The sequence below is a fragment of the Lynx canadensis genome, chromosome D3 (genome assembly GCF_007474595.2).
Source record: "Lynx canadensis isolate LIC74 chromosome D3, mLynCan4.pri.v2, whole genome shotgun sequence".
Taxonomy (NCBI): Eukaryota; Metazoa; Chordata; class Mammalia; order Carnivora; family Felidae; genus Lynx; species Lynx canadensis.
In genome coordinates this window covers 62,838,381-62,856,420 of record NC_044314.2, presented here as the reverse complement: position 1 = coordinate 62,856,420, position 18,040 = coordinate 62,838,381, and the positions used below count along the sequence as shown (strand labels likewise).

Here is an 18,040-nt window from a genome sequence, read left to right as displayed (position 1 = left end):
GCCCTACATTGGGCATAGAGCTTACTTAAATAAACAAAAATGGGGGCACAGGGGTGGTTCAGTCAGTTAAGTGACCGACTTTTGATTTCGGCTCAGGTCATTATCTTGTGGTTCATGAGATTGAGCACCAAGTTGGGCTCTGCACTGACAGTGCAGCAGAGCCTGCTTGGAATTCTCTCTCTCTCCATTGCTCTCTGCCCCTCACCGCCCCCCCCCCCAAATAATTAAACTAAACATTATTTTTAAAAATGTTAGAAGAATGAAAAAATAAATAAAAATATCATCATTCCATGCAAACTGGTGCAGCCACTCTGGAAAACAGTATGGAGGTCCTCAAAAAACTAGAACTACCCCTCTGACCCAGCAATTGCACTACTAGGTATTTATCCAAGGGATACAGGTATGCTGTTTTAAAGGGACACATGTACCCCAACGTTTATAGCAGCACTATCAACTATAGCCAAAGTATGGAAAGAGCCCAAAATGTCCATCAATGGATGAATGGAAAAGAAGATGTGGTATATATATACAATGGAGTATGACTCAGAATCAAAAAGAATGGAAATCTTGCCATTTGCAACTACGTGGGATGTAACTACAGGGTATTATGCTAAGTGAAATTAGTCAGAGAAAGACAAGTATCATATGACTTCACTCATATGAGGACTTTAAGAGACAAAACAGAGAACATAAGGGAAGGGAAGAAAAAAATAATATAAAAACAGGGAGGGAGACAAAACATAAGAGACTCTTAAATATGAAGAACAAACAGAGGGTTACTGGAGGGGTTGTGGGAGGGGGAATGAGCCAAATGTGTAAGAGGCATTAAGGAATCTACTCCTGAATCATTGTTGCACTATATGCTAACTAACTGGATGTAAATTTAAAAAAGAAAAAAAAAAATCTCATCATTCCATTTAAGACCCTTATAAAAAGGAGAAAACATCATCAGGAAACCCAGCTCTGCCATTGGCTAGCTGTGCAGATGTGAGCAAGTTACTTTACCTCTCTAAGCTACAATGCTTCTTTTAGAAAATGAGGGACTCAGACTAGATGATCTCAGAGGTCCCTTAAGACCTTTCACACTTTCGGGGCGCCTGGGTGGCGCAGTCGGTTAAGCGTCCGACTTCAGCCAGGTCACGATCTCGCGGTCCGTGAGTTCGAGCCCCGCGTCAGGCTCTGGGCTGATGGCTCAGAGCCTGGAGCCTGTTTCGGATTCTGTGTCTCCCTCTCTCTCTGCCCCTCCCCCGTTCATGCTCTGTCTCTCTCTGTCCCAAAATAAATAAACGTTGAAAAAAAAAAAAATTAAAAAAAAAAAAAAAAAAAAAAAAGACCTTTCACACTTTCATTCAACAAATATTGGTTGAGGTCCTCCTATGTGCCAGGCCCTGAGCCAGGCACTGGGACTGCAGCTATGAATCGAAGTCTATTCACTGGACTCAAATTTCCCATAGGAGTATTGACAGCTCAGGAAAAAGAGGGCTCCTATTTAAAAAAAAAAAAAAAAAAAAAAAACCTGGGTGTTTTAGGCTGCTCCAGCTCTCACTATCTTTATCCTGCCTTTTCCAGGTGAAATCTCAGGTCAGGCCCACCCCACCATGGCCATGGTGACTTCATCCACCAAAAACACTGGAAAGCCAAAATGGGTAAGTGTGATTTGGAAGAGCAAGGACTGTGAGGAATGGTAGAAACTCAACTCATTCTGTTTCAGCTGTTTTGGGCAAGAACCTCCCTTCAGTTCACTTGGCCACTGAAGGAGTGATTAAAAACATTAGAATCAAGGCCAACCCTTGATTAGGCCAAAAATGTTAAGCAGGCAACTTGTTCTCAGCTAGCTGCCAACTAATCTCAATTAAAGAAGGAGCCAATAGCTGACATTTTTATAAAATGTTAAAATCCCTGGGAAGTGCCTGAAGGTAAACAGTCTCAGAAATCTCTCAACTATATTCTTGCCAAGTGGTTTTCAAACTGTCCTCAAACTCACTGCTTTCTTGGGCAACCCTGTGGCCCATGCTGAGCTTTGGAAAGCTGAGTCTTGCATTGAGCTGAGACCAGGGTCCAAGCAGGCTTCTTCCCATTTCCCTGGCTCTTTGTGCCCAAGCAAGAGGACATCCTCTCTTCCTGCTGCCATGCTTCCTTCTCCAGGCAGCAGTGGTTCTTCCAATCATCTCTTGTGTGCTGTGGCCTTGGGCTTCCTCATCAACTGGCCAACTCGTCTCCAGAAATTTCTGGCTGATCAGCTCCCTCCTGCAGTCTGGTGCCCAAAACCAGCCCAATGTCATGTCTGGCTTTTCACCAGTTAGGTCAGGTTGGTCACCTTCCTGGATATGGTAGTCTGGTTAGTGCAAACTGATATCTGTGAATTCATTTTAGCCACCAATTGCAAATAGCCTACAACTAAGCATCTAAAACCTCAAAGTTCTTTTTCAACAGGGTTCTTTTGATGGCAAATGATAAGACATTTGAAAAAGGAAAGTGACACTGTAAATGGAATTTTAGGCTCACTTTATCTGTGAATTTCAAGTGTCAGATGAAGTTTTAGGCAGGTCTGAAGCCAGGTCTTCAAGGAAAATGTCATGGTTCCGTCTGTCTCTCTCCATGCCACACTCCCTCTCTACTGCTTCAGTTGGGTCTGATTCTCAGTCAAAGCCTCCCCATAGTGTAGCAGTGGCCCCCAGTTGCTGCAGCACACCATCCTATCAGCAGTTTCACAGCCCCAGTGAAAAACTACATCTATCCCAAGGTCCTAGGAGAACTCTAGCCTGGCTGACCACATGTTCACCCAAGATCAAATTACCAAAGCAGGAAATGGGGTGCACTAATTGGACAGGGCTAAGTTTTGTATTCACCCTTGTGTAAAGGGCTCCACAGAGAAAAGAGTGTTTCTAAGACCAAATGAAGGCAGAAGGAGCACTGCTTAGTCAAGAACAATAAATAGCCTGGGTGGCTCAGTAGGTTAAGTGTCTGACTCTTGTTATTGGCTCAGGTCATGTTCTCACTGTCTGTGAGATCAAGCCCCAAGTTGGCTCTGCGCTGGGCGTGGAGCCTGCTTAGGATTCTCTCTCCCTCTCTCTCTGCCCCTTCCCCACTTGCTCATGCACTCTGTCTCTCTCTCTCTCTCAAAAAAAGCCAGTAAACATTCACTCTAGCCATGTCAGCCATATTCAAACCTTGCCCCCCACCCTGCCCCTGTCCCAGGCCTGGAATCAGCACCAAGCTCAGTGCCTGTGCAGAGCAGTAACAGCCCTCTCAACATAGGTGATACTGCATGCTGCTTTGTAACCTTCTTGTTTCACTTAACATTATAGTGTAAGCATTTCCTCAAGTTATAAGACTTCTTTATGACATATTTTAAGACATGGTTACTATTTCATGGATGTACCATAATTTGTCTAACTATTCCTCTATTGTTAGAGAATCATGTTTCTTTCTTTCTTTGTGTGTGTGTGCCTATAAATAACTATACACCAATATGAACCTTTTTTACACCTTTTTTTCATAATTCCTGATTATTTCTCTAGAAGGTGTTCTTAGAAGTTGAATAAATGTGTCAAAGAGTATTTCAAAGTTATTCTTGATGCATATACCAAATTGTTTTCCAGAAAGATTATACCAATTTATATATGTATGGGGACAGTGGTAAGTGGTAACTTTAACCTGAAAACAAACCACAATGTATAAATAAGGTCTTGGCTAGCTCAGAGACTGAAACTTTCTGTAAATTATATGCCTGAAGAAAGTGGCTAGCCATGTCCAGATTAAATCTGGGGGACCGTGAACTGGGGATTTCTTGAATTTCTCAGGGATTTCTTGTAGTTGGCAAAGTTTGCATCAGCCACCCCAGCATCACAGTCTTGTCCCCTGTGTCACCCTCCCTACATGCCTCACCCATTTCCCCATCCATGCCCTTTCTAGAAAAAGCACTAAAACATCATTCACACTAAATGGCTGTAAGGTTTAATCCAGGGAGATTAATTAACATGAAATGAAGTTAAATAAATTAATTCCTCATTATGACCTTCAGACATCAGTAAGCTGATTGGAAATATTCTGGATAAACCTCCTTATGTCCCTGTAATCACAGAGTAAGCAGCTGCCTTTCCAAACCAGTCTTAAAACTCATCTAGGGGCGCCTGGGTGGCGCAGTCGGTTAAGCGTCCGACTTCAGCCAGGTCACGATCTCGCGGTCCGTGAGTTCGAGCCCCGCGTCAGGCTCTGGGCTGATGGCTCAGAGGACTGGAGCCTGTTTCCGATTCTGTGTCTCCCTCTCTCTCTGCCCCTCCCCCAATTCATGCTCTGTCTCTCTCTGTCCCAAAAATAAATAAACGTTGAAAAAAAATTAAAAAAAAAAAACAACTCATCTTAGTCCTGGGGGTGCCTGGGTGGCTCAGTCGTTTGGGTGTCCGACTTAGGCTAAGGTCATGATCTCGTGGTTTGTGAGTTCGAGCCCCGCGTTGGGCTCTGTGCTGACAGCTCGGAGCCTGAAGCCTGCTTCGGATTCTGTGTCTCCTCCTCTCTCTGCCCCTCCCTGCTCATGCTCTATCTCTCTCTGTCTCTCAATAACAAATAAATTTTAAGAAAAAATTTAAAAAAAAAACTCATCTCAGTCTTATATATGCTCAAGGACCCAGTGAATTGTAGGCTGAGTGGGTGATGTGTCAATGCCCCAGCAGTGTATATGTATAGTATATCAAAGTATCAACAGGACATTAAAGTAAGCATTGGAAATTCTGATAATAATCTTGTTGTACCAGAGGAAGAAATAGACCAATTATGTTAAAATAATTCTGTGCCAGTTACTGTTTGTTGAGCGCATATGAGCACACAGGCACCATGCTAAGAAGTTACATAATTTATTTCATCCTAAAAGCAAGCCTTCGGTCTCACGTATATTAAATGATGTGCGCACATCATACAACCGCTGCATCTGGCATCTGAATCCCAGGCCCACATCTTCCTGCCACATCTCCACATCTTGAATTGGCTGCCCACAGTGGCTACCTGTCCTGGCCTCTCTAACATTAACAATCACAGGAGGACACACATGTCCTCCTACTAATGTAGTATAATGTTATTAAATGAAAAAAAATAGTTGAAGCTAATAAAATTGCTTTAAATTAATGAAGCCACTATAGTGAAATTATAATGAAGCCACTATAGATGCTTTAATATTGGTCATTCATAATGAGTAAAGTGTCTAACTCTTGATCATTGATGGCAACAAAAGCATCTTCCTCTGAACAACATCATGTGAAGTTAAGGCTGCAAATCCAGTCCTCTTTTAGAGTTATTTGCCTTCCCTGTCCTTGTCCATTATACCTAGTGGTGGACAATGACAGTGCCTGGTGATCATAACCCATTGTGAGGATGTTGCTGTCATTAGGCTCCCTTCAATCCCACCCCTTTCAGAGAGCCTGACATATCCTACTTTCCCCTGGAGGCTTTGCCCTCCACCTTCTTCCCCTTACCCCCCTCCTGTCACAATCACTACCACTGTTTCACACTTTCCTCAGCTGTGTCAGGGGAAAAGTTTGAAGACCAACAGTAATATTAAAAATACCTACACTGGGGTGCCTGGGTGGCTCGGTCGGTTAAGCGTCCGACTTCGGCTCAGGTCATGATCTCACAGTCCGTGAGTTCGAGCCCCGCGTCGGGCTCTGTGCTGACAGCTCAGAGCCTGGAGCCTGTTTCAGATCTGTGTCTCCCTCTCTGACCCTCACCCTGTTCATGCTCTGTCTCTCTCTGTCTCAAAAATAAATAAATGTTAAAAAAAAATTAAAAAAAAATACCTACACTTGGGGCACCTGGGTGGCTCAGTCGGTTGAGCGCCCGACTTCGGCCTCAGGTCATGATCTTCACGGTGAGGTTCGGGCCCCACATCGGGCTCTGTGCTGACAGCTCGGGGGCCTGGAGCCTGCTTTGGATTCTGTGTCTCCCTCTTTCTCTGCTCCTCCCTGCTCACACTGTCTCTCTCTCAAAAATGGATAAAGATTTTTAAAAAATGTTTTTTTTTTTTAAATAAAAAATATATCTAAACTTGGGGCACTTGGGTGGCTCAGTTGGTTAAGGTCTGACTTTGGCTCAGGTCATGATCTCACGGTTCATGAATTCAAGCCCCACACCTGACTCACTACTGTCAGCACAGAGCCTGCTTCGGATCCTCTGTCCCCTTCTCTCTGCCCCCCGCCCCACCGCCTCAAAAATAAATAAACAATTTTTAAAAAGTGCCTAAACTGTATAAATGTTTTATATTTTTAATGCCCACTCATTCTATCACTTTTTCCATCCAGCAAACTTGGCAACTACCTCCTATGAACTGAAGTCAAAACTTCAATGACATGTCTCATTTGAACTTCATTACTTTAAAAGGTATGATTTGGAAGATTTCACACAAAAAATTTACATTTCTGCCTCTCCTGGAAAATGAGAAGGCCTAGCTCTTCAGCCCTGCATCCCCACCAGGTAACCTGGAGTTGACAGCAGTATCTTGTGGGTGGTGTGGGCAGGCGTCCTCACTCACTCTCCTGCTCAGCTTTGAAGGGGGAGTGATATGGCATGATTCAATTTTAAAAAGTTTACCCTGGCTGGATGATGGACTTAGTTGGATAGACACTCAGGTGGATGCACCCAGAATCTGATTGCTTCTCGGCAACCCACCACCTTCTTAGTATAAGCCACCAATCTCTCCCACCTAGACAATTATAACAGCCCCCTAACTTCCCTGTTCTGTGGTCTCTTCTCACAGGCAACCTGAATGGTACCTGATGAGAATGTACTCAAAACCTCCAATGGCTCCCATCTAACTTGGAATCCAACCCAAAGTCTTTCCCAGAGTCTACATAGCCTCTGCTCACCTCTCTGGCCTCTCCTGTCACCTTCTCCTGTGCTCCTGGCACATTCTGGCCTCCCTGTAGCTTTCCAGCAAGCCAAATGCTCTCCTCCTACCATTCACCTTTGCATGCACTGTTCCAGTCTTGCTGTCTTCTTGTCCTAGAGTTCAGCTGCCTGACAACTTCCCAACCCTGGCTGTCTGCTTCTGTTGCTTCATTCCCCTGCCAACTGAGATTGAACAGGATCCCATATCACTCCTGTCCTTCACCGTTGCTCCACCTCTCTGTTCTGTTTCATTCTTCACACATTACTAACTAACAGAACGTCTGTTTGATATCAGTCTCTGCCCTTGGCAAAATCTGCACTAAGAGTCTCTGCTGTGCCACAGAACCCAACACAGACACAGCACATGGGTGTGCACAGCAACTACTGTGGAGAGAGTGGCTGAGAAATGGTCCACAGCAGGGCTGTCTTGTGAGGCTAAAGGCAAGATCATAGGGATGTGGCCAAGGTAGTGTGGTGGACATGGAACAAGAAGCACTATCTGGAAGCTCTCCAGGACAACTGTGGTAATGGGCCTCAGAATGCTCTCCAGTCCTCTGATTTGGACAGCCACATGGAAGATGGTTGTATTCATCCAGAAGAGTCACCAGGAGCTATCAGGCTGGAGGGAAGGCTGTGAATTTACGTTTAGACATCGGACATTGTGTGGGAAGTACAAGACATAAAGATGCCAGAAGATGGACTTTCTACACTTGCTCTGAGATCTATCTGCTTAGTACAAAGGACATGAGAATCCATTGCTAACAGAGGAGTTAGATGCTCTGGATTTTGGGCTGGTAGCCTCTTTTTTCTGTATCAAGCAGCACCTGGCAGCAAAAGATGAGGAACACTAACCAAAGGGACTCTCCACACCTAGTAACCCTACTACCTACAGGCTGTTGAACTCAGGGTAGGACAAGAGGGCTCCAAGAAGCAACTGACTGACTCATCGATACAACTGTGTCCTTTAATAAAGTGAAGACTTGCTTTCTTTAAAATCTGAGGGCATCACTTTTTTGACAGAAATTAGTTTCAAAACCTTATATGGCCACTGCAGCTTAATGGCAGGGGCAGCATTATGGGATTTGGAAAGTGGTATAAAAGCAGGGAGAATGAAGCCTCCCAGCTGTCAGGACAGCCTAATGGAGACATTGATATCTGGCTGCCTGGGAATTCTAGGACCTTCTAGAAAATTTAGCACAGTGGAACTAGAAGGATATTCTTTCACACAATCCTGAGGATTGTTGCCCTAGATGTAGAAAGAGATTAAAAATGAAAGTAAAGCATTGGCTCACAAAGCAGGCTTGGGAGTGAAGTAAACGGCTAGAGTCCAGACACATGGCTACCATGAAAGATTAAACACAGAAGGCGCCACAGGTACAGGCAAATTACCTCCCCCCCCCCCCCACCACCAGTGAAGCCAGGATTCGGTAACTAGGGACTTGTTTACAGTATAAAATAACTGAGAGAGTCCTCCTCAATTAAGGAGGAGGAGAGAGAAAGAGAAGAAGAAAAAAGCTTCATATTTTCAGAGATTAAATCCTTCCCATAGACCACAAAAGGGAGACCAATTACAGGAAAATTTCATTTAATGGGCACTCTGTTTGAATATTATCACTATTGACTATGAGTAATTCTGTTTTAGTATGTGTGAGTTAAAACCTCTGCTTTTTCAGACAAGAGTACTTTCTGCCAATGAGCTGTGACTTAAAGCTGTGTGATTTGTGTAAATGTGTTGTAATTAATTGAGCTTTAAAAATTGACTTTGAGGGGTGAAGGTCTTGGAAATGGATGCTAGCTTGGAAAAAGGCACCTTCTAAGAGGTGATAAAAGATATTTAACTGACACGAAGCTCCTCTAAATTTATTTTGGTGGAGGCAATTAAAAAAAAATCTGCGTATGTTTGAAAAAGACAAAATTTAATTTAAAAATATCTTAACATTAGAACAAAATAAAGACTGGCTTGGAAAGTTAGAGTTGAATGAGAAACATCAGCATGAACTCATGTATTTTAAAGGGATTCTAATTCTATCACTAACAGTGTAACTGGGCAGCCCCACCCCCCAGGGCATAATCGCAGTTTACAGCCTATGAGCCCCAAGGCCTACGTCTTTGTATTACCTTCCCCACAAATAGGGCTCAAAAATCCTTGAAAGATCATTAAATTTGTGTTAAGGATGGCAAAAATCAAGATAGGCCCAAGACACTTGCCAGAGAATGTTTTCTAAACTGTTTTGAGATATTGCTAAATAAAACAAAGAACCCACACTGACCATACTGCATTGCTTTTTCAAAAAGAAAGTACCCATTATAGTTAACTGAAGCATGTTAAGGCTGTGAAAAGCCATGAGATTTGTGTGAGTCATATACTCAAGTTCTGATCACCTAAGTTGACTATCTTAAATCATATTCAAGAATATAGGGGCACTTGGCTGGCTCAGTCCATAGAGCATGCAACCCTTGATCTCAGGGTCATGGATTCAAGCCCCATGTTGGGGGTACAGATCACTTTTTTAAGAAAGAATATAGGGCGCGTGGGTGGCTCAGTTGGTTAAGCATCTGATTCTTGGTTTCAGCTCAGGTCATGATCTCGCAGTTCATGAGTTTGAGCCCCACCTCGGGCTTCATGCTGTTGTGGAGCCTGCTTGCAATTCTCTCTCTCCCTCTCTCTCTCTGCCCCTCCCTTGATCACTGTCTCTCTCTCTCAAAGTAAATAAATAAGCTTAAAAAATATTTTAAAGAATATAAAGGTATGATTACAGTAAACTTAAAAATAACCATTGTTTATGTCCTTTTTTAACCTTAAGGTAAAGTGAATTAATTATATGTTGGCAATGTAGGGATGCAGTTATTCAAAAATGAAGGCAAGCACAAGTGTACAAAATGGTATCTAAATGAAACATTTATAAACAATTTTGAAAACTGAACTCTAGTAATCATGCTCTTTGGTATTTACCCAGTACACATACATATTTATAGCAGCTTTATTTATAAGTGCCCAAACTTGGAAGAAACCAAGATGTCCCTCAGTAGGTGAATAAATAAATGAACTATGGTACATCCAAACAATGGAACATTATTTAATAATTAATAAAAAGACCTATCAAGTCATGAAAAGACATGGAAGAACACCAAATGCATATTGTTAACTAAAAGAAGCAAATCTGAAAAGGCTACATACGATATGATTCCAACTATCTGACATTCTGGAAAAAGCAAAAAAAGTAAAAAAATCAGTGGTTGCCAGTAGCTCAGGGAAGAGAGGAATGAATAGGTAGAGTATGGGGGGATTTTTAGGGCAGTGAAACTATTCTATGTGAATAGACATTGTAATGGTTGATACATGTCATTATACATTTGTAAAAGCCCACAGAATGTACAACACCTGTTATGCCCAGAATTCGTGATCCCCAAAGACCACCAGGGAGCCGAGTCTGATGCAAAAGCAAAGAGCCTTTATTCGAGCTAGCTTGAGCTCAATCCCCTACCTGCACCGACGCAGCGGTGAGATACCTGGGAGAGAGAGCGAGTTTCAAAAGTACAAAGGTTTTATTGGGGTCTAGGGGCAGTTTATTGGTGAGGTAATGGCCGTGGCCTCAGCCGATTGGCTGGGGAAGGGTTGGAGTCCTGTTACGCAGGTCGCTGGGCGTATTTTGATGGGGAAGTCTGAACGCGTGAGCGGGAGGTTACTCAAGGGGAGGAGGCGTGGTCGAGGTGAAGGACACAGAACAAGATGGAGTTGGCTGGCGTAGGCCTGCCCTTTCACACCAAGAGTGAACCTTAATGTAAATTATGGACTTTAGTTAATAAGAAATTATCAGTATTGACTCACCAATATTGTATCAGGGCACGTGGGTGGCTCAGTCAGTTGGGCATCTGACTCTTGATTTCAGGTCAGGTCATGATCTCACAAACCGTGACATCAAGCCCCAAGTTGGACTCTGCCCTGAGAGCATGGAGCCTGCTTAGGATTCATTCTCTCCTTCTCTCTTTCTGCCCCTCCCCCACTCATTCTCTCTCTCTCTCTCTCTCTCTCTCTCTCTCTCTTTCTCTCTCTCTCTCAAAAATAAATAAACATTTTTAAAGGTTTTTTTAAATGTTTATTTTTGAGAGAGAGAGAGAGAGAGACTGAGCACAAGGAGCAGGGAAGGGGCAGATAGAGAAGGAGACACAGAATCTGAAGGAGGCTCCAGGCTCTGAGCTGTCAGCACAGAGCCTGACACAGGGCTCACACTCACGAACTGCGAGATCATGACCTGAGCTGAAGTCAGACACTTAACCGACTGAGCCACCCAAGTGCCCCAACATTTTTTAAAAAGCTTCAAAGAAAGAAACAATACTGTATCATAATAACACAAAATGTCAATAATAAATGAAATGGAGGAAAGAAGGTGAGAAAATATATGAGAATCCACTATGCCTTCCACTCAATTTTTCTGTAAATCCAAAACTGCTCAAAAACTGAAGTTTGTTAGTCAAAATAAAACTGCTAGTTTCTTGCTTACCCACTTCATAAAATGGAGTCTCCAATAGGAGAATAAGCCAATATCTTTATTACCACACACAGCTAGAAATTAAGATTGGTTCAACAACAAAGGTTTATCTGTGCATCACAGGTGCAATAGACTGAAAAGATGGTCATCAAAGCAATCTCTAAGCTAAACCCAGGTATGTGTCCAACAAAATCAACATTCTTAATAGTTATTTTATGTTTGGCTCATTAATTATATTGCCATATTTGTTGCTTCAATTATCAAATTCAACCTGTTACAAAGTTAGTAGTACATATACTTTAAAAACTAGTTTGCAGGACAAGGGATTTGGGCTTCCAGTTAAGCATAGTAGATTAGCCTTGTGCTTTTATTGCTCTCCCTTTGAAAGTCCTGCTGAAGTGATAATAAAAGATTAGAAAAAGTGCAAACCTACAAGGTGTGAAACAATGGGAAAAGAGACCAGCTCAGTGCATCTCAGTGGATTTTTGGAGAATAGAAAGGAGATGAAGCTTAGAAAAACACCACAGAGATGGGTAGATCATTCAGTGAATCAATTTGTTGCAAAAACCTGTGAGGAATGGCAGGGGACAGTGAATGGGTAGGTGTGAGACTGGGAACAGGAGCATGTATAGAGAGTGATTTAACTACTGAGTCCCCTTTCCCACCCTGAGTAGCCAAGAGACCTTCCTCCTTCAACTCCCTCCTTAGAGGCCAAGCGTTATTCTCCAGAGACGTCATACCCCATGTGTGGGCACTAGACTAGAGGCAATAAGTGAAACAAGGAAGCATGATGATAAAAGTAGAGAGATGAAGTGCCCAACTGTGTGGCCCCTGACACTTCTTTCTGACCTGTTCTCAGTCATTGATTCAACAAATATTTATTCAGTGCAACTTTGTGCCAGATACTGTTTTAGGGGATTCAACAGTGAACCAAACAGGCAAGTTCCTGATCCCATGGAGCTGGCATTCTGATAGGGCAGACAGGCAATAAAAAATATATCAAAAAAATGTATATATTTTTATTTTTTAATTTTTTAATGTTTTTATTCATTTTTGAGAGAGAGAGAGGGAAAGCATGAGTGGGGGAGGGGCAGAGAGAGAGGGAGACAAAGAATCCAAAGCGGGCTCTAGGCTCCAAGCTGACAGCACAGAGCCCAACACGGGGCTCAAACTCACAAATTGTGAGATCATGACCTGAGTCGAAGTTGGATGCTTAACCAACTGAGCCACCCAGGTGCCCCTATTATTATTATTTTTAATACAGTTTATTGTCAAGTTAGCTAACATATAGCATATACAGTGTGCTCTTGGCTTTGGGGGTAGATTCCCATGATTCATCACTTGCATACAATACCCAGTGCCTATCCTAATGAGTGCTCTCCTCAATGCCCATCATCCATTTTCCCCTCTCCTTTGCCCCCCCCCATCAACCCTCAGTTTGTTTTCTGAATTTAAGAGTCTGTTATGGTTTACCTTTGTTTCTGCTCGAAACTATTTTCCCCCTTCCTTCCCCCATAGTCTTCTGTTAAGTTTCTCAAGTTCCACATATGAGTGAAAACATATGATAGCTGTCTTTCTCTGACTGACTTATTTCACTTAGCATTAATACCCTCCAGTTCCATCCATGTTGTTGCAAATGGCAGGATTTCATTCTTTCTCATTGCCAAGTAGTATTCCATTGTATATATAAACCACATCTTCTTTATCCATTCATCAGTTGATGGACATTTGGGCTCTAAAAACTGAACCAAAAGTGAAAGACAGCTGACAGAATGGGAGAAGATATTTTCAAATGACATATCGGATAAAGGGTTAGTATCCAAAATCCATAAAGAACTTACCACCCAGAAAACAAATAATCAAGTGAAGAAATGAGCAGAACACATGAATAGACATTTTTCCAAAGAAGACATCCAGATGGCTAACAGACACATGATAAGATGCTCAACATCACTCATCATCAGGGAAATACAAATCAAAACCACACTGAGATAACCACCTCATACCAGTCAGAGTGGCTAAAATGAACAACTCAGGAAACTACAGATGCTGGTGAGGATGTGGAGAAACAAGAACCCTCTTGCACTGTTAGTGGGAATACAAACTGGGTAGCCACTCTGGAAAACACTGTGGAGGTTCCTCAAAAAATTGAAAATAGAATTACCCTACGACCCAGCAATAACACTACTAGGAATTTATCCAAAGGATACAGAAATGCTGATTCATAGGGGCACATGTACCCCAGTGTTTATAGCAGCACTTTCAACAATAGCCAAATTATGGAAAGAAATGTATATTAAAAGTACAAGTAATACTTGATGAAAACTGTAATAGAATAATGGGACAGACTCTGGGCAGGACTCTGCTTTTGAAGGGTAGTCAGAAGAGGATGTCAGAGGATGTGACACAGAAGCAGAGACTTGAATGCAATGAAGGCCCCACCAGAGAGTTGAGATAAGAGTTCCAGGCACCAAGTACAAAGGCCATGAGACAGACGCATGCAAGGCTTGCTCTATGTACACTAAGGAGGCCAGTGGGTGCCTGACATGCAGTGGATGAGGTGGGAGAGATCCTATAGAGGTTATAGGATCCTATAAGATGGATCCTAAGAGAGACTGAGAAATCACTGGAAGAATCTGAACATATCTGCAGTCCATTTTAAATAACTCTAGATGCTGTGTGGAAAACAGATGAAGGGAAGATGGTGGAGGTGGCCAGACCTGTCAGGGGCTATCACAGAGCACCAATACCAGATTCCCATTACCACTAGCATACCAGTAGGAGGGAAGAAGATCTCTTTTGGTGCCAACAAATAGCCTCCGAGAAAAACTCTACCTACCAGCACCGGGTCTGATGCTGAAAGGTGCTAGAGCCCTGGTCATACCCCAAAGCTGTCCCCCAGGACACTGGACAAAAAGATCCCCCCACATGTACACACAGAGCTTCCAGTTCCCATTTTTTCTTAATTTTCTAACTTTTTTTTAAAATTACATATTTATTTTGAGACAGAGAGAGAGAGAGGAGGAGAGGCAGGCAGAGAGAAAGAAGGAGAGAATCCCAAGCAGGCTCCGCATTGTCAGCACAGAACCCAATGTGGGGCTCAAACCCACGAACTGGGAGATCATGACCTGAGCGAATTCAAGAGTCAGATGCTTAACCAACTAAGCCACACAGGTGCCCCAAATTTTCAAATATAAAATAATTCAAGTGTATAAATACAAGAATAATAATGATACCTAATACCACTGGCAAGATAGAAACTGACACATTGCTTTACTTGTTTCATATCTTTCTATTTTGAAAAATGAATGGGTGAACTAATAAAAAAGAAAAATATAAATATAGGTGAAGTTCTCTTTCCTTCCTTACAGATAAACATTACTGTGAAGTTAATGGGCATTATACCCTTTTGCACTTTTATTAATTATTATTATATCTGTAACAATCTGAACTATTGCTTTGTGTTTTTAAAATTACATGATATCATACAGTATATATCTTTTGTAACTTGATTTATTCACTCAATGTGAATATATTTGAGATTTTTCCACTGATATGAGAAATAGCTTATTCATTTTGACTGTTGGAGAGAGTGGTATTAAATGAACAAACCACCACTACACCAACCACTCATCCAGCACTTGAAATTTTCCAGGCACTAAGCACTTTATTTGTATTAAGTGGCTTAGTCCACAAAATGACCCTAAAATACAATAACTATTGTGACAACCCTTTTAGAGATGAGAAAAACAGCTATAGAGAAATTAAGAAAATGGCTCAAGGTCACTCAGCTAGTAAATGGCTGAGCTGAAATTTGAATCAAAGCAGTTTGGCTTTGGACTTATCTTCTTAACCACCGTTCTGGAAAAAAGAAGTTATTTCCTATGTTTCACTATTATGCAGGTTGCTACACTAAACATTCTTATCCATGTAATCTTGTGTAAATATGGGAAAGTCTCTCTAAAGCAGACAACTGAAAGTAAATCATAGGATATGTGCATGCTTGGTGTGTATCATGAGTATTGGCCCCCAAAGATGTTTACGTCTTAATCCCTGGAACCTGTGGACATGTTATGTGGCAAAGGGATTTGCAGATACAATTAAGTTAAGGGCTTTGAGATGAGAAGATTATCCTGGATTATCTGGGTGACCCCAGATAAGGATCACAAGGATCCTTATCAGAGGGAAGTAGGAGGGTCAGAGTCAGAGAAGGAGATGTGATAATGGGAAGACACCTAAGTGAGGGAAATAAGAAGAAGTGGAGAGAGAGAGAGAGAGAGAGAGAGAGAGAGAGAGAGAGAGGAGAGAGAGATTTAAAGATGCTACACTGCTGGCTATGAATATGGAGGAAGGGTCATGAGCCATGGCACTCAAGCAGCTTCTTGAAGCTGGAAAGGGCAAGGAAACAGATTCTGCCCAGAGTCCAGAAAGAATGAGCCCTGCTGATGCATTTTGGACTTCTGACCTCCAAAACTATAAGAGGGTAGATCTGTGTTGTTTTAAGCCACCAAATTTGAGGTAACTTGTTACAGCCACAACAGTTAACTAGCACACCTGGAGTGTAGAAAGCTAGATGGTATGGTTGATGTGGAAGTGTGAAGGTAAGAGTATAGGATGATGAGATGGAGTTACAGAAGCAATGGGGGCCAGATGGGTCAGGCCCTTCTAGGCTCTAGTCAGGACAGTGGCTTTTATTCTGAGTGATGCAGGGAACACCCAAGGGTATAGCAGAGAGGAGTAAAATTATTTAACTTACCTTTAAGGAATTATTTCAGCTGCTAAGTAGAATAAAGAGGGTAGTGGGTAAGAGAGGAAGAAGGGTGACCATGAGCATATCCAAATCTGTGCCTCCCCGAGGAGCCAACATCAGAGGCTTAACACCACAGAGGGAATAAGTTCACTAAATTAATCCAGCCAGTTGCTGAACACAGACACAAACAAATAACAACAAACCCCAGGGTGGAGGTGGGGGACCACTACCCAGAGGTGCTAAAATATTTTATCTAAAGTCTCCAGTTTCTGGGGTGCCTGGGTAGCTCAGATGATTGAGCAACCAGCTCTTGATTTTGACTCAGGTCATGATCCCAGGGTCATGGGATTGAGCCCCACATCAGGCTCTGTGTTAAGCATGGAGCCTGCTTAAGATTCTCTCTCTCTCTCTCTCTCTCTCTCTCTCTCTCTCTCTCTCTCAATCACACATGCACACACTCTCCCTCTAAAAATAAAAAATAAAATAAAATAAAATAAAATAAAATGTCCGGTTTCTAAAGTTATGAAATGTGCCAAGAAACAAGAAAGCATGACCTGTATACACACACACACACACACACACACACACACACACACACAGGCATGCACACACACACCACAAACAAGCAGGGAACAGAAACTTCTCTTTAAAAAAAAAACTAAGGAAACCATGCTTAAAGAAGTAAAGAAGAGTATGATGCCATTGTCATATCACATAGAGACCATCAATAAAGAGAAATATTAAAAACAACCAAACAGAAATTCTGGAAGCCACAAGTACAAGAAGTGAAGTGAAGTTTCTTTGAGGGGGCTCAGAAGTATGCTTGAGCTGACAGAAGAAAGAATTAACACTCTAGAAGATAGGTTGATAGAGATTACAGGTGATGTAATTTGAAGAACTGGGAGAAAACTTATGAGAAAAAATGAACAGAACCTCAGAGAAGAGTGGGGCACCATCAAGCACAACACATATGCATAATGGAAGTATCAGGAGAGGAGAAAGAGAAAGGAGCAGAAAAATATTTAAAGTAATAATGGCTGGAAACTTCCAAATTTATTGACATTCCTAGACTCCAAGTAGGATAAGCTCAATGAGATCCATAAACACTTTGTGGTAAAAATGATGAAAGTCAAAGACAAGGAGGAAAATTTTTTAAGTTTATTTATTTATTTTGAGAGAGAGAGAGAGAGAGAGAGAGAGAGAGGGGCACCGCAAAGTGGGGGAGGGGCAGAGAGAGAGGGAGTGAGAGAATCCCAAGCAGGCTTCTCACCATCAGTGCAGAGCCCAACTCAGGACTCAAATTCAAAAACCGTGAGATAATGACTTGAGTCAAAATCAAGAGAAAGACGCTTAACCGACTGAGCCACCCAGGCTCCCCAAGGGGAAAATCTTGAAAGCACCAAGAGGAACACAACTCATCATTTACAAGGGAGCCCCAGTGAGAACATCAGCTGACTTAACCAGCAGAAACAGTGGAGTCCAGGAGGCAGTGAAGTAACAGTCAACGTGCTCAAAGGAAAAAAACCGTCAGCCAAGTATCTTGTAGACAGCAAAGCTGTCTTTCAAAAGTGAAGATGAAATAAAGACATTCCCAGATAAACAAAAACTGAGAGAATTTATTGCTAGCTAACTTACTTTCAAAGAAATAATAAAGAAAAAAATTCAGACTAAAAACAAAGGACCCCAAACAGTAATTCAAATCCACAATGTGGATGAATCTCAAAAATATTACATTAAGTGAAGGAAGTCTATATGATGACATTTGTATGACATATCCAGAGCCAGTAAATCTATAGAAACAGAAAGCATATTGTTGGTTGCTAGGAGCTGGGGGGAAGGGGAAAATGGTGGGTAACTGCTTAGCAAGTACAGGGTTTTCTTTTGGAATGATGAAAATGTTTTGGAATTAGAGGAGGTAGTTGCA

At 42.1% G+C, this 18,040-nt stretch overlaps 1 long non-coding RNA gene across 2 annotated transcripts; it reads left to right on the top strand.

Moving 5' to 3' along the window:
• The first annotated feature begins 1,335 nt into the window (after window positions 1-1,335).
• On the top strand, window positions 1,336-7,869 carry LOC115528532. 2 transcript variants are annotated; one of them, XR_003973286.1, is made up of 3 exons: window positions 1,336-1,646; window positions 6,291-6,462; window positions 6,746-7,869. It is a non-coding gene; the product is annotated as an uncharacterized LOC115528532 (long non-coding RNA). The 2 variants fall into 2 exon arrangements; XR_003973284.1 differs by having other exon boundaries at window positions 6,291-7,869.
• The last annotated feature ends 10,171 nt before the right edge of the window (window positions 7,870-18,040 follow it).